This window comes from Hemiscyllium ocellatum, chromosome 4 (assembly GCF_020745735.1).
Source record: "Hemiscyllium ocellatum isolate sHemOce1 chromosome 4, sHemOce1.pat.X.cur, whole genome shotgun sequence".
Taxonomy (NCBI): domain Eukaryota; kingdom Metazoa; phylum Chordata; class Chondrichthyes; order Orectolobiformes; family Hemiscylliidae; genus Hemiscyllium; species Hemiscyllium ocellatum.
In genome coordinates, this window is record NC_083404.1 from 11,464,760 (window position 1) to 11,485,028 (window position 20,269).

Genomic DNA, 20,269 nt, shown 5'->3' on the forward strand with positions numbered 1-20,269 from the left:
AGACAGCGGCTGTCGTCCATCTCTGTTTGTCCTCCTCCCTGGGTCTTCGGTTTTCTGCTGCACAGGTTTTTCATATAAAAAAGGTACCTTTTAGAGAGAGGGTTTTTGGGCAGTCTGTCTGACAATGGTAGGTGGTGCTCTTTTTCTGGTTAACTGTCCAAAATGCCTCCTTTTTATACCCCAAAGCATCAGATTATCTCATTGGTTCAATGTTGTCAAAACAGTCAAATTCAAATTCGATTGGATTTTAGAAGCGGGAACATAATTTAAACTGATTGGTTAAATTTGAACAGCTGTAAAAACAACGAGGTATCTAGGTTTCAGCCAAAATGTTACATCTTTCAATTGTCTAGTACACTCTGTGCCTGCTAGGTGCTTGCCAGCTTTCACTCTCTCTTGAAAGTACAGTACACACCTTCAACTTCATAACATTTATAGTAATACCTCTGAACAGGTTGATTTAAAACCTACATCTGGCAAGGAAAATAATCCAGGAGTATAATAATATAGCAGGGTGGCAAACTCGACCAAAAAAAAGGGAGCATTCTACAGCAACTTTGCACATGCTCACAAACAAGGTGATTCCAAGTATGCCAACTCCCAAAAATTTCAAGAGATTAAGGACAAAAATGGTAAGTGTTATGGTGTTTTAAGGATTTGCAAGTTATAATTTTACTTTCCTGGTAAATTTATATAGTAAAATAATAGAGGCATGGCAGTGCACCTCAGTCCCATTGAAAACATATCTTGTATCCCATGGGAACTCTAGGATACTTTTCATCTCCTGGACAATTTGGTTCAGGAGGGGTCACCACTGAAGAGCAGCTATGAGAACATGATCTAGGCAGATAGCAAATATCTATATGTGGACACCCAGCAACTTGAAGGTGCATGCAGACAATGAGGGAACATGTGTCAACCAGGCAGTCAAAGAGAGTCAGGCAGATGGTGCAGGAACTCACTAAGTGCATCTCTATCTCAAACCAATATTTAATTCAAATGCTAGTGAAAATGATGGTTCCTCTGGGGAATACAACCAAAACCAAAGCCTCTACACCATGGATCGTGGATGGCTGAGCTGTGTGGTGTCAGAATGTCAGGGAGGTGAGAAAGTTGAGGATGGTTGAAAGGTAAAGAAAGCAACAGAAACCAAAGATATAAGATTTAGAGATGCAAACTGATGCTTTTGTGGCTTCAGCCATGACACCAGGATGCCAGAAGGAAAGACCAGTAGGAAAAGAAATTGCAATAATTAGACATGAAAACACTGGGCATACTGGTCCTGGATTTTAAATGCGCAAGGTGAATCAAAACAAATGCATCGCATTTGCCAGTTTTACAGGTTGTTCCTGCTGCATGGTATATTGCCTCACAGGTGCCAGGATCAACATGAAAAGCTGCAGAACTTTCTGTGTGAGGTGGGACTGAATAACCAGAGGTCACAGTTCATACTAATTCCAAGGGTACAAAAACAGTGGCAGCTTAAATATGCAGAAACAAGACTTTCAGGTGGCATAGAGAGCATATTAAAAATAAATTGGTTGCATTAAGAAATAATTATGACTGTGCGAATGGATGCAATGGCATAAGGATCATCAATTGAGGGCATACAAGTTGAAAGGAGGAACAATAAAAAAAAATTGTAAAGTTGTTGCAGTGTTTTCTGTATATACTTTGCTTTAATAAAGAATATTTGGTATATTCCATTGTTAGAACTGACTTGTGTTATTGATATCTAAAGTATAGCCAATAGACCAGGGAAAGTGGGAATAATAACCTGCAATGATATGTTTCAAGTTCTCAATAAAGCCTTGAACAAAGGTAGTGTCTGACTCTTCCACATCCATTCACAATAACCACGGACATCAGTACATTTCAATGTACATTCCAATCAGCATTCATCTATACGTCAGCCGGTAGAATCCCTCCTCTGGGTCCCGTTCAGAAGTTGTGATTTCACCCTCTGGAATGCTGGAACCTTCACTACCCTTCCTCCATGGCCTGGCTGCAGTGCACTAGTCTCTCACCATATCTAGATTTTGGTCTCTGTTTTCTTCCAAAGTACACACAGTGTTGACATCTGAGCTACTGCCTGGGAGTTTGAGAATGATTGGATAGCATTTCTTCAACATTACTGACTTCCTGCTTTTCAAACTTTTTTTCTTCCATCATTAGAATCTCTACAGTGTGGAAGCAGGTCATTCAGCCCATCGAGTCGACACTGTCCCTCCAAACAGCATTCCACCCAGGCCCACCCCATCCTTGTAACCCTGTACTTCCCATGGCCAACCCAACTAACCCACAAATCCCTGGAAAGTTGGGCAATTTAGCATCATCAATCCACCTACCCTATACAATTTTGGATTGTGGGAGGAAACTGGTGCACCCAGAGGAAACCTATGCAGACATGGGGAGAATGTGCAACTCCACACAGTCACCCAAGGCTAGGATCAAACCCAGGTCCCTGGCAATGTGAGGCAACAGTGCTGACCACTGAGCCTCGATGACGCTATTACCTGGTCAGGATGCAGATCTAGAGTATCTGAAAAAATAAAGGCACAGGCATTATGATGAAGGGGGTTAGCGGTAACCATGTTGAGCACACTACACCGTGTGTAGATTGTAAATCAGAACGAGGGGAATGAGGGGAATGTGAGAAAGAGGATGGGGTTGTGCTCTCATCTGTGAGAGGTCAGGCAATGTACATGCATGAGATGACTGGCACAGCAAACAGCTGACACTGCAAAATTTCTGTGGAGCAATAGCATGTCTGTGACAAAGTTATAAATGACACAACGCCAGTTGATAGTCCAACAGCTTTATTTGCAGATACATTCTATTTTGTGAAAGTACACAAACTGTAGGCAGTCAATCCACGTGACATTTTATAAATTCCTACTTTGGAAATAGAACCAGTCTGACTCAAGGCTGGGTTACAAACAGATTTTAACCTCACACCTTTAATGCATTGTCTGAGCTGAAATATCACCTTTTTTTTAAAACCTTAAGTTATTTTGGGAACGTGACTTGAAAGAAGTTCTGGGATTTACATATTAACGAATCGAAATCTGCAAACCCATTCTAAATGATTAAAGACTTAATAGCAATCTAGCTTTGTTCAATACATCGCAGCAGTTGTTGGACACTTTGATTTTTTACTATAAATTCTGTGTCTTAAATCCTGGTCCACAGTTACCTGATGAAGGAGCAGTCCTCCAAAAGCTTGTACTAACAAACAAATCTTGGACTATAACCTGGTGTAATTTGATTTTTAACTTTGTCCACCCCAGTCCAACACCACACCCCTACATCATGTCTGTGACAGTGAGATGAAGCTACCTTTGAAATGATCATGACTGATAGATAGAGTAGTTGGAGATGTGGTGAATTGAGCAGTGTGTGAGACTAGTTTGGTTGAATTTGGTCATTGACCTTTATCACTGAGGTTACTGAACTTCTTGGTGCAAGATAGTCAGGTCCTTGGGACTAAGCTCTTAGAATTCATCACCACGTATTCATGATGCATATCTGGTCCCAGTGTTTTCCGTGGATCTGGTCCACTGTGGATATATGCATTTCTCTTATTCTGCATCTCCTCAGAGAGGTCTCCAGTGCTGTGGAAGGACGTCTTAGAGCTTACTCTCAGCCACATTGTACCAGCCGGGTGACTTTCCCAGATCAGAATCACTTTTATAATGGCTTACAGCACTTGTTCCAGCCACAATACACTTTGCCCTTTAGGAAAGGCTTGAACTCTCACAATTCATAACCCCTGCCCAAGTGTACATCTACTCAACAAAATTGATAAGCTTCTGTCAGCCCTCCCATCCTAACCCCTTCCGTCTGGTAGGAGACACAAAAGCTTAAACACGAACCAACAGATTCAAGAACAGCTTCTTCCCCACTCTGTGGTTCTGAACGGACCCCGCAAATTTAAAGTTAATCTTGCTTTTTGTGCACCTTCTATGTAGCTATAACTTTGTGTTCCTCGCTCTGTTCTATCACCCTATGATATGTGTGTTATGATCTGCCTGTACTGCATGCAAAACAAAACTTTTCACTGTATCTAGGTACATGTGACAATAATAAATCAAATTAAATCAAGAGATGCAGCAGCCACATGCACTTTCATGTTCAGGGCTATGGCTAGCAATGGTAGAACCTCAAAATTTTATTTTATCACGAGTTGGTTGACCAGAATCGTTCCGGTCTTACTATCTGCCATTAGTACTAGAAGTCTTTGCAGATTGATACTCGACTTATTTGGTGATATTATGAATACATTTTCCCTGACTATCAAGTTCTGGAGTGAGAGTCAAACCAAGTGATTTCGGTTCAGAGGCAAGGACACTGCCTAGTATGCCACAAGGTAAAACAATGACTGCAGATGCTGGAAACCAGATTCTAGATTAGTGGTGCTGGAAGAGCACAGCTGCTCCTTGGATGCTGCCTGAACTAGTATGCCACAGGATGAGTCATGAGTTTTTTTAGTTACACAGCTGCACACTGAAAGATTCAGTGTTGCCATGAAATCTTCCACTATTTGTATGCACAGTATCACAAAGCTCATTTCTTTTTGCCACCCACGTACTTGTCCAGTCAATATGAAGAACTCCCACACCATATCAAAACATTGTACCAATCTCAGAGTGGGCACTGAGACATTTAAATAATGCAGCATGATATTAGTAAGAAATATGTTAACTCACTTATATAAATTAATCTGTCTGCTATTTTAATAAAGATGTGAACTCATTCATTTTAATAGTGCTAATTAGTTTAGGCAAGAATTTCCTACAAAACGTTCTGAGCATTTTTGTAAGTTATGACTTTGTCTATGCATTATGAACACTGAACTTTATATGTCCTAACTTAAGGTACAGTTAGGAATTCCAGCAGCACACCAGCTTAAAGACGTACCTCTGTGATTTGGTTGCCATGGAGTTGAAACTCAAACAGACACCTGTTGCAATCATATCAGAGTTTTCATATCTACACACAATGGCCCAAATATACCAAGTACCATCAAAACAAATTCAATCTATGGTAATTCTCTTTGAAATTACCCACTCACGTGTCAGGGATTCTTCCAGCCAAGATTCCGGGTCTGGCCTGTCCAGAATGCCTCAATCAGAGGAATCCAGAGAGAAATCTGTTCAAAACAAGAGTGGTTTTGTAGGCCAAGTTGGATCCCCTTTTACAATACTTGCTACCACATTTCAGAAGTTAAAGGTTCCAATGCCATTTTGATAGGGATTGAGTAAATGTGTAAGTTAAGTAAAAGAATTGGTTGGCAGGTGATTAGATAAAGGAGTTGAATTTCGCAGGATTTATGTGTATACAGTGCCAGTGGGAGAGAGGTGGGTAAGGTGCCAGGTAGTTCAGCGGTTTAGCTTCCAAGTCTGGGTTGTTTGAGGTAGGAGTGACTGGTTGTGGCAGGTCAGGTCAGGCCAATGGTTTGGGTTGTTGGACTGGAAAAGGAGATTGGTCTAAGGACCAGCAAAATCAGGTCATACATGTAGTTGGGGGGAGGGGGGGTGATGTAGAATAAAGGGTGCAAAGTGTGTTTTTGATTTCACAATCTTGGGTCTGGTCTTGGAGTAAGTGGTATTACATGTTGAGTCCCGATCAGGGTTGGGTAGGGAAGAGGGTGGGGAGTCATGCCTGGCAGGAATAGGTCAGATCTGGCTCGAGCCTGAGGGACTATAAGGCCCGGCACTGGCAGGCCACGGGGGTGGGGTGAAGGTCTGTCCAGAAAGGGTAGATGGAGTAGTACAGATGGCAGGCAATGATGTACACAATTCCCAATAGGGCAAGATCACATCCTGGGGCAGTCATTGGGTCCTGGGCGGTCAGGGTGATGACGGTGTTGTCTGGTCTGCTGTGGAGCAGTCAGGGGTTTGCATCTGTGATTTGTCCGAGATCAGGGTTGTAGGTCTGGAGGACGTCAATAGTGAGTTGGGGATTTAGTCTCATAGTTAACCAGGAGTTAGAACACCTAGACAATCCTTTGCTTTTTCCCGCATAGCTACACAGCTTAATGAGTCACAATCCTCTAAATTCACCAACCTATGAGGGCTTTCTTAGAAGCTTCCAGCAGAAGTGGAATTGCTCACTGTAAGTTTCAATTTCCCAAACAACTTCCCAGGGATGCATCTATACCTGGGATTCCACATGGTCCTGATGTGCAACTCCAGTCTACACAATCTACACATACACATCAGTACATCTGAGCAGCAGTGCACCATAAAGGAACAGTTGCTACTGATCTGAATATTAAAAAAGACTACTGTTTTAGCAAAATTATGTTTTCATTCATTCATTCTATGGCTGTGTCAGTGTTTATGCAGTAATTGCTTTTGAGAAGATAATGTCTCGTGATGTTGGTACACCCACAATACTGTTAAAAAGGGAGCTCCAGGAATTTGACTCAGTATCTGAAGGAACGGCAATACAGTTCCATGTCAGGTGATGTGTGGCTTCAGGGGAACTTGTAGGCGGCAGTACTCCTTTGCATCTGCTGCGCTATGATCATCTAGAGGTTAGGGGTTACAGATTTTCAAGGTGGCTTGGTCAGTTAAATGGTATAGTGTATACTGCTGCTACTATGTATCAGTGGTGAAAGGACTTAATGTTGATTGGCGGGGGGGAAATGTGATGCCAATAGGATTGGCACATTGGTTGGCTGCCTCACAGTGCCAGGGACCTGGGTTCGATTCCTATCTCAGCAGACCATGTGGAGTTTGCACATTCTCCCCGTGTTTGTGCTGATTTGCTCCGGTTTCCTCCTACAGTCCAAAGTTGTGCAGGTCAGGTGAATGGGTCATGCTAAATTGCCCATGGTGCATTAGTCAGTGGTAAATATAGAGTAGGGGAATGGATCTGGGTGAGTTACTCTTTGGAGGGTTGGTGTGGACTTGTTGGGCTGAAGGGCCTGTTACCATACTGTAAGGAATTTGATCTCATCAAATGGACTGCTTTGTCCTGAATGTTGTTGAGCTCTTTAATTAATTCATTCATTGAATATGCATTGCTGGCTGGTTATTGCCTATCCCTAATCCCAGGGGGCAGCCACGAGTCAACTACATTGCTGTTGGTCTGAAGTCACATGAAGTTCAGACCAGGTAAGGACAACAGTTTCCTTCCTAAAGGACATTAGTGAACCAAACGGGTATTTCTAACAATGGTTTCATGGTCATCCTTAGACTCTTGATTCCAGAGTTTTATTGAATTCAATACTCACCATGAGCCATGGTGGAATTCGAACCCAGGTCCCCAGAATGTTGTTAGAGTTGCAATCATTCAGAAAGTGGTGAGTATTCCATTAGTCTCCTGCCTTGAGCTTTGTAGATGGTGGACATGCTTTGTTACCTTTGTACTCTTTCCACCTTAAGTGCTTCCTCCAGTGATGCTCAACATGGTGAGCGCTGATTGATTAGCCGACTGAAGAGGTGGCACATGGAAATCAGCAGGCAGTTTCCTTTGTCATGTTTGACCTATTGCCATGAGACATGGTGGGGTCCAAGGTCAATATTCAGGTGTCTTAGGGCAACTGTTTCCTGACTATATAACATTATGCTCCCATCTCTGATAGCTCTGTCCTCCTGCTGGACAGGACACACTCATGATGATGGTGCCTGGGACATTGTAGGGCCTGATTCCCTACAAAAAACTATCTTGGCCATTGCTTGACTAGTCTGTGGGACAACTCTTCCAATTTTGTCACAGGCTTTCAGATGGTGGTAATGAAAACTCTGCAAAATTGACAGGGCACAATGTTTGCCATTGTTGATTCTGATGCAAATGTCAGTGCCAGTTGTTCCACCCAGGTTAATTTTTACGTTTAGATTTTATAGCAGTTTGATACAAATGTGTGGCTTGACAGACCTGGTTAGAGAGTGAAATTAGGAGCCTACCACACTGTTGTGATCAGGAGCAACAGGTAAACAAAAGCCAAGCAAAGGCATGTAAATAGTATAGTTCAACTTTCTGTACTTTTGATTGTGGGCTAAATGATAAAATGGACTGTTGTAAATAAATTGCTGCACTTTTATTGTGTGGTGTTTACGCTGCTGCTTTGTTCATGGAGCAGGAGCGCTGATTACACATCTTAAGGGATTGTGATCATAATCATTTAACATACAGTTAACCATTTGTCAGAAATTTTATTTAATTTTTTAAGAAGCTGTAGTTTAGATTCGATGTATAATTCAACTAAACATAAAGTTTAAACACCAATGACAGATGAGAATTTTTTTTTTACTGATCCCGAAGCTGTTCTGTAGAATGCAGCAGCAGAGGCAGTAGTTTTGTATTAGTGGAGTCTTGATCCCGGATGCCTTGCAGCCTTTGGTGGGTATCTTGAGTAATAACAGTGGTTTGTTCTTCCCTCTAGATGACATAGGGAACTCCTGGTCTTCTCTCAAGATGATGGTGGCTTCTTCCTATGGATCCTCTCTCACTCTTTTCACACCTACGCCTGATAACTGAGCTTAATTTTGGGGCTGGTGATTCATAGTTTGTCAATCCCAGTCTAAACCATAGAATCCCTACAGTGCACAAAGAGATCATTTGACCCATCAAGTCTGCATTGAGTCTCTGAAGGGCATCCCACTCAGACCCCCACCTCCACCTTATCCCTATAGCCCCCACACTGACGATGGATAATTCAACCAGCCTGCACATTATGGGCAATTTAATATGGCCAACTCACCTAACCTGTATATCTTTGGACAGCAAGTGGAAACCAGAGCACCTGAGGAAAACGTGACCAGAGGATGAAATTAAGCCCAGATCTCTGACACTGTGAGGCAGTAGTGCTAACCTCTAAGCGACCGTGCTGCCCATGTGGCCAATTACCACAGGCAACGCTTCATGACATCATGATTATTGTTGTTCCCTTATCCATTTACTTGAGGATTAATTTATCTTTCTTTCTAGGGACAATTTTTATTTTCCCAAACTTAGAATGTGTGAATAAGGCACCAGATAAATCATTTACATGGGTTTACTGAGTTACTGTAACCTAGTGACCTTTCTGACTCATGACCATTTCACTCTGCATATAATAAAAGCTTACTGCTGTAATGACAGTTAAACGAAATCTCATGCGACATACTCAGTAAATATGAGGGAAGTGCAGTTTTAAAGATAATTCAATTTCTAATACAGCCTTTAACCAGGATGGGAATGCAGAGTGAGATCCGAGAGGAAATCAGAAGCTGATTGGTTCATGCAACAGTCAACAGTCACGGGTGTTAGAGGTCGTCAACCTGGCAACAACACTCTGATTGGGTCCAAGCAGGAGGTGGCCATAGGGTGACCAAAAATAACCACCACCGAGCTGGAAAGACAACGGTGAGGCCGTGCAGATGCGGGGTTGAAGTTACCAGAAACTCCAATTCTAATAAAACCGGACAGACTAACCACTCAAAACCTGGGCAAGGTGAACACACGACCTAACCAGTCAACCCTGCAAAAGTCCTTCTTATTCATACTGTCATGGAGAGGTCACACCCGATACTCTGAGAATCACCAGGAGACACAGAAAATTCTTCACTAAGTTATGCTTTTATTTGCAAACAAAAGCTGGGACAATCAGAAAATGGCTTCCCCACTGCCCTGAATCTTGGGGCTCACTATTTTTATACCTCTCTAGTTCCTGCGCTTAACTGATGTTATTAGTCTAACCAATCATACTAGCTCATGTTATCTTTCTAAACTAATCATCATCTGCCACAATGGTCTTCTATGTTACACTTAACCTTATCACACTACACCACCATTGTCTTTAGCATTAGCTCATCTATCAAATGATTTGACTAGCCTATCATATTGTGCTACCATTTTCTTCAGCATTAACTCATGTCACATGATTCTACACTTGCTCCATTAATTTAATTATTCAACTGCCACACTAATTTCCAAATATTCCCCCCTTTGAGGCCTACTGGTCTCACACAGAGAAAGAATATAATGAGGCTGGATGTACAAAGGCCAAACTGGTAGTTACAGTCCCAAAAGCAGGCAGAAATAATTAATTTCAGGGTCCAGTTCTCAAGAGTCTCCGTCCATTCCTGGAGTCACTGGGCCAAATAACCATCCCCCAATAGCTAGAACAGGAAAACAAAAGACTCAAGGACCCTCACAATCTAAGCTGGCACTCCACACAAATTAGTTCAGGCATCTTTGTCCAGACAAGGCTTCTGCACTTCTGCAGACATCAGATCGTAATAATAGAGCGTTGGAGCCTAATTGGAAGAGGGGGTTGGTCCAGAGTTCACCTGGCTCACAATCCTTATGCCTCTATACCTTTTAGCTAGGCTTTGCAGCGCATTGGCACTACCTAGCGAGATCTGCCAACTCTGCCAAGTTGATGGTCTCCAAGTCACCACAGGAGTAGAAAGGGAACAGGACTGGGGATGGGGCATTATTGACCTCCCCAAAACCTTCCCCAGCCATACACCTTCCACAGACCCAGCTCCGATAGCACCAGAGGCATATCTCCGAAAACCTCACTCACCAACAGCTCAAAATCTTGAAGAGCAGTATCGATTTCCAAGCATTCCTCTTGGGCCCCGCTGCCCCTTCCTCACTCACTTACAGAGTCATAGAGATGTACAGCATGGAAACAGACCCTTCGGTTTAACTCGTCTATACTGACCAGATGTCCCAACCCAATCTAGTCCCACCTGCCAGCACCTAGCCCATATCCCTCCAAACCCTTCCTATTCATATACCCATCCAGATGCCTTTTAAGCGTTGCAATTGTACTATCACCACCATTTCCTCTGGCAGCTCATTCCATACACATACCACCCTCTATATGAAAAAGCTGCCCCTCAAGTCTCTTTTATATCTTTCCCCTCTCACCCTAAACCTAAAGACTTACCTCACCTTTAGAGTCTGTGCCTATGGGACAGCACTGGTGCAATGATTGAGATGGTACCCGGTGTATTGTCCCTCTACTTGAACAGCTGTGGGCAATGCCTTGGTTACCGTGAAGGGTCCCTCTCTCCTCAGCCCATTCCACTTTCTCCAGAAAACCCGTATAACATTTGATCTCCGGGTCTGATAGGTCCCTCCTCTTTGTCAGACACTGGCTCTTTTCGTTTTTCCTGTGTGGATAGTTGGTTGTTGCATGTACTGCTTATGTTCTAGCTCCAGTTGTTCACACTAGGTCCTTCATACAGACCCCTCTACTTAGGCACTGGCATGGGTCTACTGGTAAGCATTTCTGGCAGCGTCAAGTTTGTCATGCAGTTAGTCTAAACAATAGCTAATTAGCGCCTGTGGCAGCAAATCAACCCAATTAAGGTGGGTATTTGCGCAAATTTTATTTAACTTAGCTTTTAAAGTTCCATTAATCCTTTCCACCACGCCTTGAAACTGGGGATGATACACACATCCAAATTTCTGCTCGTTCCCGCGAAGTCTGCAGCATCAATTTAACCACCCTTTGGATAAAAGCAGACCCATTGTCTGAGCTGATCTCTGACGGTATGCCAAACCTTGGAATAACTTAATTTGTTAAGAATTTCACTACTGTGCCTGTCCGTGAGTCTTTAGATGGAGTTGCCTCTAACCGTCCACTAAACCTGTTGATTACCACCAACATATATATTTTTTCCCTCTTACTGTCTTTATCTTGTCGATCACCGAATGTTTAAATGGTCCCTCGGGTACTGGCATGTGTCTTATAGGGATTGCTATTCCCTTTCCTATATTACTTTGAGCACATACCTCACATTGTGACAAAAGTAATCCACTGAAGTCTGCAAGTAAGGTGACCAGAATCCGTCCTTTTTTATCCACGTCATTATTTCCCCTCTAGCAGTGATCCCATCCATGCGCCTCTGAGATGAGAATGGTCAACAGAGGGGCAGGTGTTACCCATAAACCTTCATCTGTGCTCCACAGGCCTTCTTGATTTCGCCTGGCTCCCCTTTGTTTCCACAGTATTTGTTCACCTAAGGTCGCCTTACATTGCATCTCAATCATGTCTGCTATTGTAGGCTTCTGATTTAAACGCATCTGAGGCACAATGACAGCTGAGGTGCACCCAGAGGCTATTCTAGCTGCTTCATCTGCTGCCTGATTACCCTTGACTGAGAAAGTCTACAGCCTTAAAACTTGCTCTTAAACATTTAAACTAAAATGTAATGCTGAATTATAGAACACATTTAGTGCACTACAATAGTGCACAAGGAAGGCTCACAAAAAGGGGGGAACTCAAGGAATGCAGAAGATTGGGCTCACCAAATGATAACAGGATGCTGTAAGGCAATTAAGAACATTTGCCCTAGCATCGGTGAATCTGTGTGAACAGGACACCAACTCACAGCTGTTCCTTTGTGAAACTAATGACTGCGTTTGAATCTGACCCTGAAAAGAAAGCATGTTTAATTCAAAGACTAATGAGTCAGTTTTAATGCAACCTTACGATAACATCTCAGCCTCAAGAATGATTCAGTGCTTAAAAAGGAGTCTGCTCCTAGCTTAGAAATTATTCTAAGCCTAACATTGAAGAGATTCTGGCACAACTGTGTCAGGAAGCCATTTTATGATCAAAAGTCTGCCTTCCTTGCTAAGAAGCCATTTTGTAAAACAATCGTACCTGACCTGTGCTGTGCAAGGTTACCTTATGAACTCTCCAATTAGTTCAGACTGGTATCTCTTTACAATGGGAGTTTATCTCGCTAGTAGGTGCCTAACTCGGCTGGGTATGTTTTTCCCACCTGATGAATGGCTTAGGGCCTGTAGGAGTGATTAGTCAAGCATACATAGACCTGCCAATTAACTTCTCTTCCTTATGAATTATTGTCTTTCACTGTTACCTGTCAAATTAAGAACATGCAATTTTTAAAAAAAAACTTTTCTATGAAGGAAGCCACTTTATATCAGTACATCGGAGTAACCTGCTGGGGCACTTGAAGAGCCGGTACCCTACTCTCCTATGTTATTAGAACCTAATTAGTTTAGCTTATAGGTATCAGTGATATGTTTTAACATATGTGATACTACTGATAAAGGGGATGACTAAAATTAAACTAAACCGTCTCTAAGAGGTATTTTATTCCAGACTTCCAAAGAGTATGATCTCTGGGACAAACCCAGCTGGTTATCTCTGGTTTGCTTCCAGTTCCTCGGGCTGATGAGGCCAGAAACAGGGAGATAATGGACTTGAACGTGTGGCTGGGGAACTGGTGCAGGAAGCAAGGATTTAAATTCTTGGATCACTGGGGTATATTTGTGGTAAGCATAAATTCTACAAGAGAGACGGTCTGCACCTTAATAGGTTAGGGACCAGCATTCTGGCAGGCAGGTTTGCTACTGCAACACAGCTACGTTTAAACTAAGTAGCGGGAGGGGTGTGGGGACAAACTGGATGTTTAAGAGGGAAACTGAAGGGAAAGTTAGAACAAGGGAAGTCAAGAAAGACAACTGTATCAATGAGGCAGAAAACTCAAAGGGATCATGCTGTAAGGTTGAGTGAAATAGGAGTTGATGGGAAGGATGAGGGCAGTAACAAATTAAAAATACTATATATGAATGCACGAAGCATTAGAAATAAGATGGATGAGCTTGAGGCTCTTTTGGAAATTGGCAGATACGATACTGTGGGGATAACTGAGATGTGGCTTCAAGTGGACAGGGCCAGGGAAATGAATATTCAAAGCTACACGTGCTAGCGTAAGGACAGACTGACGGGCAGAGGGGGTGGGGTAGCCACGTTGGTAAGGGATGATATTCAGTCCCTAGAATCAGGGGATGTAGAATCAGTGTGGATAGAGCTCAGAAATACTAAGGGTAAAAAGGCCCTCTTAGGAGTTATCTACAGGCCCCCAAACAGTAGTCTGGATGTCAGATGTAAGTTGAATCAGGAGTTGAAATTGGCCTGTCGCAAAGATGTTACTACAGTTGTTATGGGGGATTTTAACATGCAGGTAGACTGGGAGAATCAGGATGGTATTGGACCTCAAGAAAGAGACTTTGTGGAGTGCCTCAGAGATGGATTCTTAGAACAGCTGGTTCTGGAGCCGACCAGGGAGAAGGCAATTCTGGATCTGGTATTGTGCAATGAACCAGAATTGGTCAGGGGCCTCGAAGTGAAGGAGCCATTGGGAAATTGTGACCATCATACAATAAGCTTCAATCTGCAATTTGAGTGGGAGAGGGTACAATCGGAAGTGACAATATTTCTGTTGAATAAAGGGAACTATGCAGCTATGAGGGAGGAGCTGGCCAAAGTTCAATGGTGCAATACCTTAGCAGAGATGACAGTGGAGGAACAATGGCGGATATTTCTGTGTATAATGCAGAAGTTGCAGGATCAGTTCATTCCAAAAAGGAAGAAAGATCCTAGGAGGAGGCATGGGTGGCCGTGGCTGATGAGGGAAGTTAAGAAACATATAAAGTTAAGAGAAAAAGTATAACATAGCAAAGATGAGTGGGAAAACGGAGGACGGGGAAGCTTTTAAAGAACAACAGAGGATTACTAAGAAGGAAATACGCAGAAAAAAAATGACGTACGAAGGTAAACTGGCCAAAAATATAAAGGAGGATAGTAAAAGTTTTTTCAAGTGTATGAAGGCAAAAAAATGGTTAAGACTAAAATTGGGCCCTTGAAGACAGAAACAGGGGAATATATTTTGGGGAACAAAGACATGGCAGAAGATTTGAATTGGTACTTCAGATCTGTGTTCACTGGGGAAGACACAATCAATCTCCCTGAGGTAACAGTGGCTGAAGGATCTGAATGTTAGGGAATTTATATTTGCCAGGAATTGGTGTTGGAGAGACTGTTAGGTCTGAAGGTTGATAAGTCTCCGGGGCCTAATGGTCTACATCCCAGGGTACCGAAGGAGGTGGCTCGAGAAATCGTGGATGCGTTGGTGATTAATTTCCAGAGTTCGATAGATTCGGGATCAGTTCCTGCGGATTGGAGGGTGGCTAATATTGTACCACTTTTTAAGAAAGGTGGGAGAGAGAAAGTAGGGTTATGGAGATAAGACAGGAACAGGATACTGATTAAGGATGATCAGCCATAATCATATTGAATGGTGGTGCAGGCTCGAAGGGCAGAATGGCCTACTCCTGCACCTATTGTCTATAACCAAGAGAGAGGCTTTACGGGTCTGAGTCCATCAGGGATTCCCTGGGCCATCTCCAATCTGTACTTGAACAATAACCACCATATCACTTCCTTTCTGTGTTTGGCACTTTATAATAGCTAGCGTTTTTGTGGTAATGTGGTTGTCAACTCTACAATTTGTTGGCAACGTTGTTTGGGATCTCTGTTGCTCTTCCTGAAGCCTCTTTGCTTCCAGACTGCCCCAAATAGATGGCAGACCCCATGTGCATAGGCATCCGCTTTCTCACCTTCCATCAACTCGCATGCTGCTGTTAGTGTCTTAGTCTCAGCTGGTTGTGCTGACAAGGTCGTGGACAGGCCTCCAATTTAACTGATCTAAACTGAGACTGCTCTTGTTGCTCTACTGCAAAACAACGTGATTCCCATCATAGTCTCTAGCATAGAACCTTTTTATCCTGACCAGGCAGTGGCTCAGACTGTATATCAGTCTTCAATTTAGTGAATGTAGTCAACTCCTTTACACAATCACAGGGCTCTCCCCACCATTCTAGTGGAACATAGTCCATTATGTTCCTTGTAGCCCATCTCTGTATAGTTGGAAAAATATCAGTAACACCTGATATGCTATTATCCTGGCAGGTGTCAATACAAACTGTCCTCTTTCTAACAGTTCTGCTACCTTATGGTGTGTGTACAAGATTATAGGATAGCCTATCATCACAGAGGATGCCTTCTCGTTCACAAAATCTCTTGTGCAAGTACTGCAGCAGCATAACTTTCCTGTCCCTTGGAGACGAATAAAGACAAGATGACTTTTTTAACTACTCATGTGTAAGCTTACTGAAGCTGTAAGCCTTGTCAGCTGTGGTTTTCCCGAGAACCCTACAGTCTTATTAAATTTCCCTGAAGTGGGAAGGTGGGTGGCATATTGCGGTTTGTTGCAAGTGTAAGTAGCTTCAGTATCTGTCATCATAGGCATCAACCATCCTTCTAAACTAACCTGTACGATGGGTTTCTGTTCAGCCTCCCAAGATATCATAGGGTACTGTCCCTTCCCACTTGGATTCTCTGGGCACCCCGAGCACATCCTGTATGGGTTGACAGGCCCCCTTGGGCCCGTATGTATGTGGCGGGACAGCTGGATGTTCCCTGCGCATTAGTCCACCCTGGGGTGGGGAGGGTCAAGTCCAGATTCTAGATTTGAGTGGTGCTGGATAACTCTCACTGCAACTCCCAGGTCATCTCCTCTGCCCTGAAGCTCTTCAAGCATGTACCGAAACAGATCCACTACCACAGCCACATTTGCTTCCTCAGTGCTTGCCTCATCTTCTGCTCGGAACATTTCAACTCCAGGAGATTAATGTGGACCATCATTTTTCTCATTTCGTCTCCCTCCACCTTACCCCAGTTCTAACCTTCCAGCTCAGCACCATCGTCATGACCTACCTGCCAATCTTCCTTCCTTCCCACCTATCCACTCCACCCTCCTCTCTGACCTATCACCTTCATCCCTACCCCTATTCATCTACTGTACTCTTTGCTACCTTCGCCCCAGCCCCAACACCTCCCTATGTATCTCTCCACCCTGCAGGCCCCCTGCCTTCATTCCTGATGATGGGCTATTGCCAGAAACGTTGATTTTCCTGCTCCTCGGATGCTGCCTGACCTGCTGTGCTTTTCCAGCTGCACTCTAATCTAGATTCTGATTTCCAGCATCTGCAGTCCTCACTTTTGCCAGGGCCAAGTCCAGTACAGGCAGTCTCTTCTAAAGTGGCCTTGTTGATAACACTCCCAACACACTATTTCTGGTCCTTTCCCAGTCTGACTTCTCATTATACCCTTTGCCCCCACCCCCCCAGCCCACAACCTCTTTGTCCCGGTCCTTGGGAACTCCAGTCCTGTCTGGGCCATTTTTTAATTTTAATTTGTCCTTGGTATGGTATCTGTGGAAAGGTTCCCTCAAAAACTTTGAGGGTTCACCCTGGACCAGCATTTTGTTCACTTTAGTAATGCCTATCCACTCATTTGTCATTAGCAGCATCTTTTTGCCTTTCTCTCTCTCTTTTTAAGCTCCTCGAGCTGCATTTGTGTCAACTTTCTTTGCACCTCCTCCCATTAATCGGCCAGTTTCTTCTTGTCTTTCCGGTTCCTTTTGACTGCACGGATTACATGATCTCTGAATTCCTGGCCGGCCATTGATGTTAGATTATCTCCTCTAGCTTAGATCTGACTTGGGGCAGCATTGCCTTGTCAATAGCATTCTGAAACATTGTGGTCAACAACTGGCTACCTTCCATGTCTTGTTCTGTTTCAAGCCCCCACCTTTTCAACTGGTTTTCTAGATAGGCTGCTGGGTTTTCAGTGCATCCCAATGGATCCCCTCTCAAAGCTTTAGGAATGATCTGAAGTGGGTAACAGTCTCTAAGGGCTTGCCACACTCTTTGTCTTACTTGGTCAAACCCAGCACCATTAATCATCGGATTGTCCACCACATTCTTCAAGCCAGCTCAGTCCATCATCTCTCTCAGCTTCGGGAGCCCTGTAACCCTTGCTAGCAGTGCCTTCAAATCTCCCATAGCCAATAATCTCCCTATGGTTTCGTCTTCAAAGGCTCTAATCCACTTTCTTGCTCCCTCATGTATACTAGGCAATGCATTTTTCAGCCCTTCTGGATCCTGAGTTCACCAGGAATATATTACTGCTGTCTCCCCCCTTTTATATGCAATGGCAGCATCTTCCCCTGTGGGAGCTTCTTTTGCTTACTGAGGCTGCCACATTGTGATTCCTCATCAGATTCCAATCCTGACTCTTTCTAATTCCACCCATCCTTTTCTCTCTTGTCCTGCTCAGGCCTGTTTTACTGTATCCTCCTCTCCCTTCACCCTATCACTCTCTGTCTGTCCCCATTCAACATCCTTTCTATTGTATACATATTCTTCATAATATTTTTGCTCTCTTAACATGCATAACGTCTTAATTTCATGCAGCAAGCCCTCTTTTTCACATTGTATAGCTTCCATTTCTTCTTGCCTCATTTTTTTTCTCTGCTCCTCTTTTCTCTCTTAATGTATCCTTCTCTTTTTCATCTCTCTCCCAATCCAATTCTCCCTCTAACTCTACCACTCCCCTTATTATGGGGCACGGTTTTGCATTCTCTTTGTCTGAATAGGGATGGGGTTTATCTAGTTCCCTCAAGTCCAGATGTATGGAGGTTTTCTCTTGCTGCCCCTCTGTTTCCAAAAGCTGTTTGTTTTGCTCTTTGGCCCCCCAACTGGTCATAACTGGTGGTGCCTGATAGGCTTTCCTCAAGTCTTATCCCTTCATCCTAAAATGTTTCAGAATCTCCAACACCTGTTCCCTTTTCTGCTTCCTCTTTTTAGATTTATCTTTTGGTCTGTGGTTCTTAATTGACTCTTCCATTTCATCGTACATATTTATAGCAAAGGTATCTTCTTTTGGCTATTTAGTTTATAATTTCTTAGTTCTTTTTTCCCCTACTTTTCAGAAATTTTTATGGTATCATTTCTTGCTACTGGGAATTTCTTACTCAATATTAACCTTTGTCAGTCTAATTATCATACAGTACTCATATTTATACAATTCAATAGTCTAGTGGCGCTTGGGAAAGTGTGGCTATTCGCTGTTATTTTTACTTTAATCGTCTATTACCAATTTGCCAGCTTTCAATTTTAATCAGGATCAATAATACTAACGATAAAACAATCTTTCCTTACTTGTCCTGCCCGTGCAGACCCCTACTTTTTCCAGGGCGATGTGTCCAGAAGTTTCTACCCTGCCCCTGCAGACCCTTTAATTTCCTACGGCGGAATCCAGAAGGTGGTCCTGCCCTTTCCATTCAGATGCTCGTTACCCATGAGACAGTATCCACAGGGACTTACCTACACCAGATGGAATTTTATCTCAGTCAAAGTCTTTGTTCTACACTTACTCACCTCACTGCACAGTTTTCCTGAACAATCCTCTGCATCTCCCCAAATTTCAATTTACCATCCACCTTTTGGTTCTTCAGATCGGAGAGACCCTACGCGAGTTTTGAGAAGATAAATAGAAAGCAGGAATCATCAGCAGTGCTTCACTCAGAGTCCGACTGAAGATATTACCAAGTAGGTTGACAAAACATCTGGAAATGAACCTTCCAGCTCAGCGAGCAAACCTACATCTAGAAGAGACACTTCAACAGTTTCCCTTCACTTGTGTCCCCGAGGATTTCATCTTTCCATGTGTTTTCCACTCACCCCTACACCCTGCTCCTGTTGGAGGTCATTGGCTGCTTTCAGGCACAGCCAATCCATTCTCCATCACCTTTAGCATTTATTCAGCAGTTTCCTTATGCCTGGCGCTGATATATTACACAATGGCATTTTGTTTTTGATTTATAGCAAGATAATATCAAGTCTGGATCTAAGGGGCATTGCGGCAAGAACTGATAAAGTAAGACGATTTAAAATATTGAACACACAGTTAAATGTCGACCCACTCAGTTATTCATAAATAAACACGGTGGCACAGTGGTTAGCACTGCTGCCTCACAGCGCCTGAGACCCGGGTTCAATTCCCGACTCAGGCGACTGACTGTGTGGAGTTTGCACATTCTCCCTGTGTCTGCGTGGGTTTCCTCCGGGTGCTCCGGTTTCCTCCCACAGTCCATAGATGTGCGGGTCAGGTGAATTGGCCATGCTAAATTGCCCGTAGTGTTAGGTAAGGGGTAAATGTAGGGGTATGGGTGGGTTGCGCTTCGGCGGGTCGGTGTGGACCTGTTGGGCCGAAGGGCCTGTTTCCACACTGTAAGTAATCTAATCTAATCTAATCTAATCTAAAAACTTTGAAATGTAACCATATTGAACATGAGTTTTACAGTTTTAATACTCTCCTGATGTGAAGCAATTGGAAATGGGATGGGGATGGGGGGGGTGAATGAAACCTGACACTTAGAATCCTCAGGTTTCCATCTACATTTCCCAATTTAAACCTTTCCTCTCTCTCTGGGTTTATTCACTCGCCTCTCACAACATTTACCCCACATTTAGCATAAATGCCACTTACTGTCCTTTCCCAGCTACTCACAATTCCGGGGACACTTTAACTTTAATTCTGCTTCCTTCGCACAAAAAAAAATTGCTGCCAGGCTTCTGAGTTTCTCCGGCGTTGTTTGTT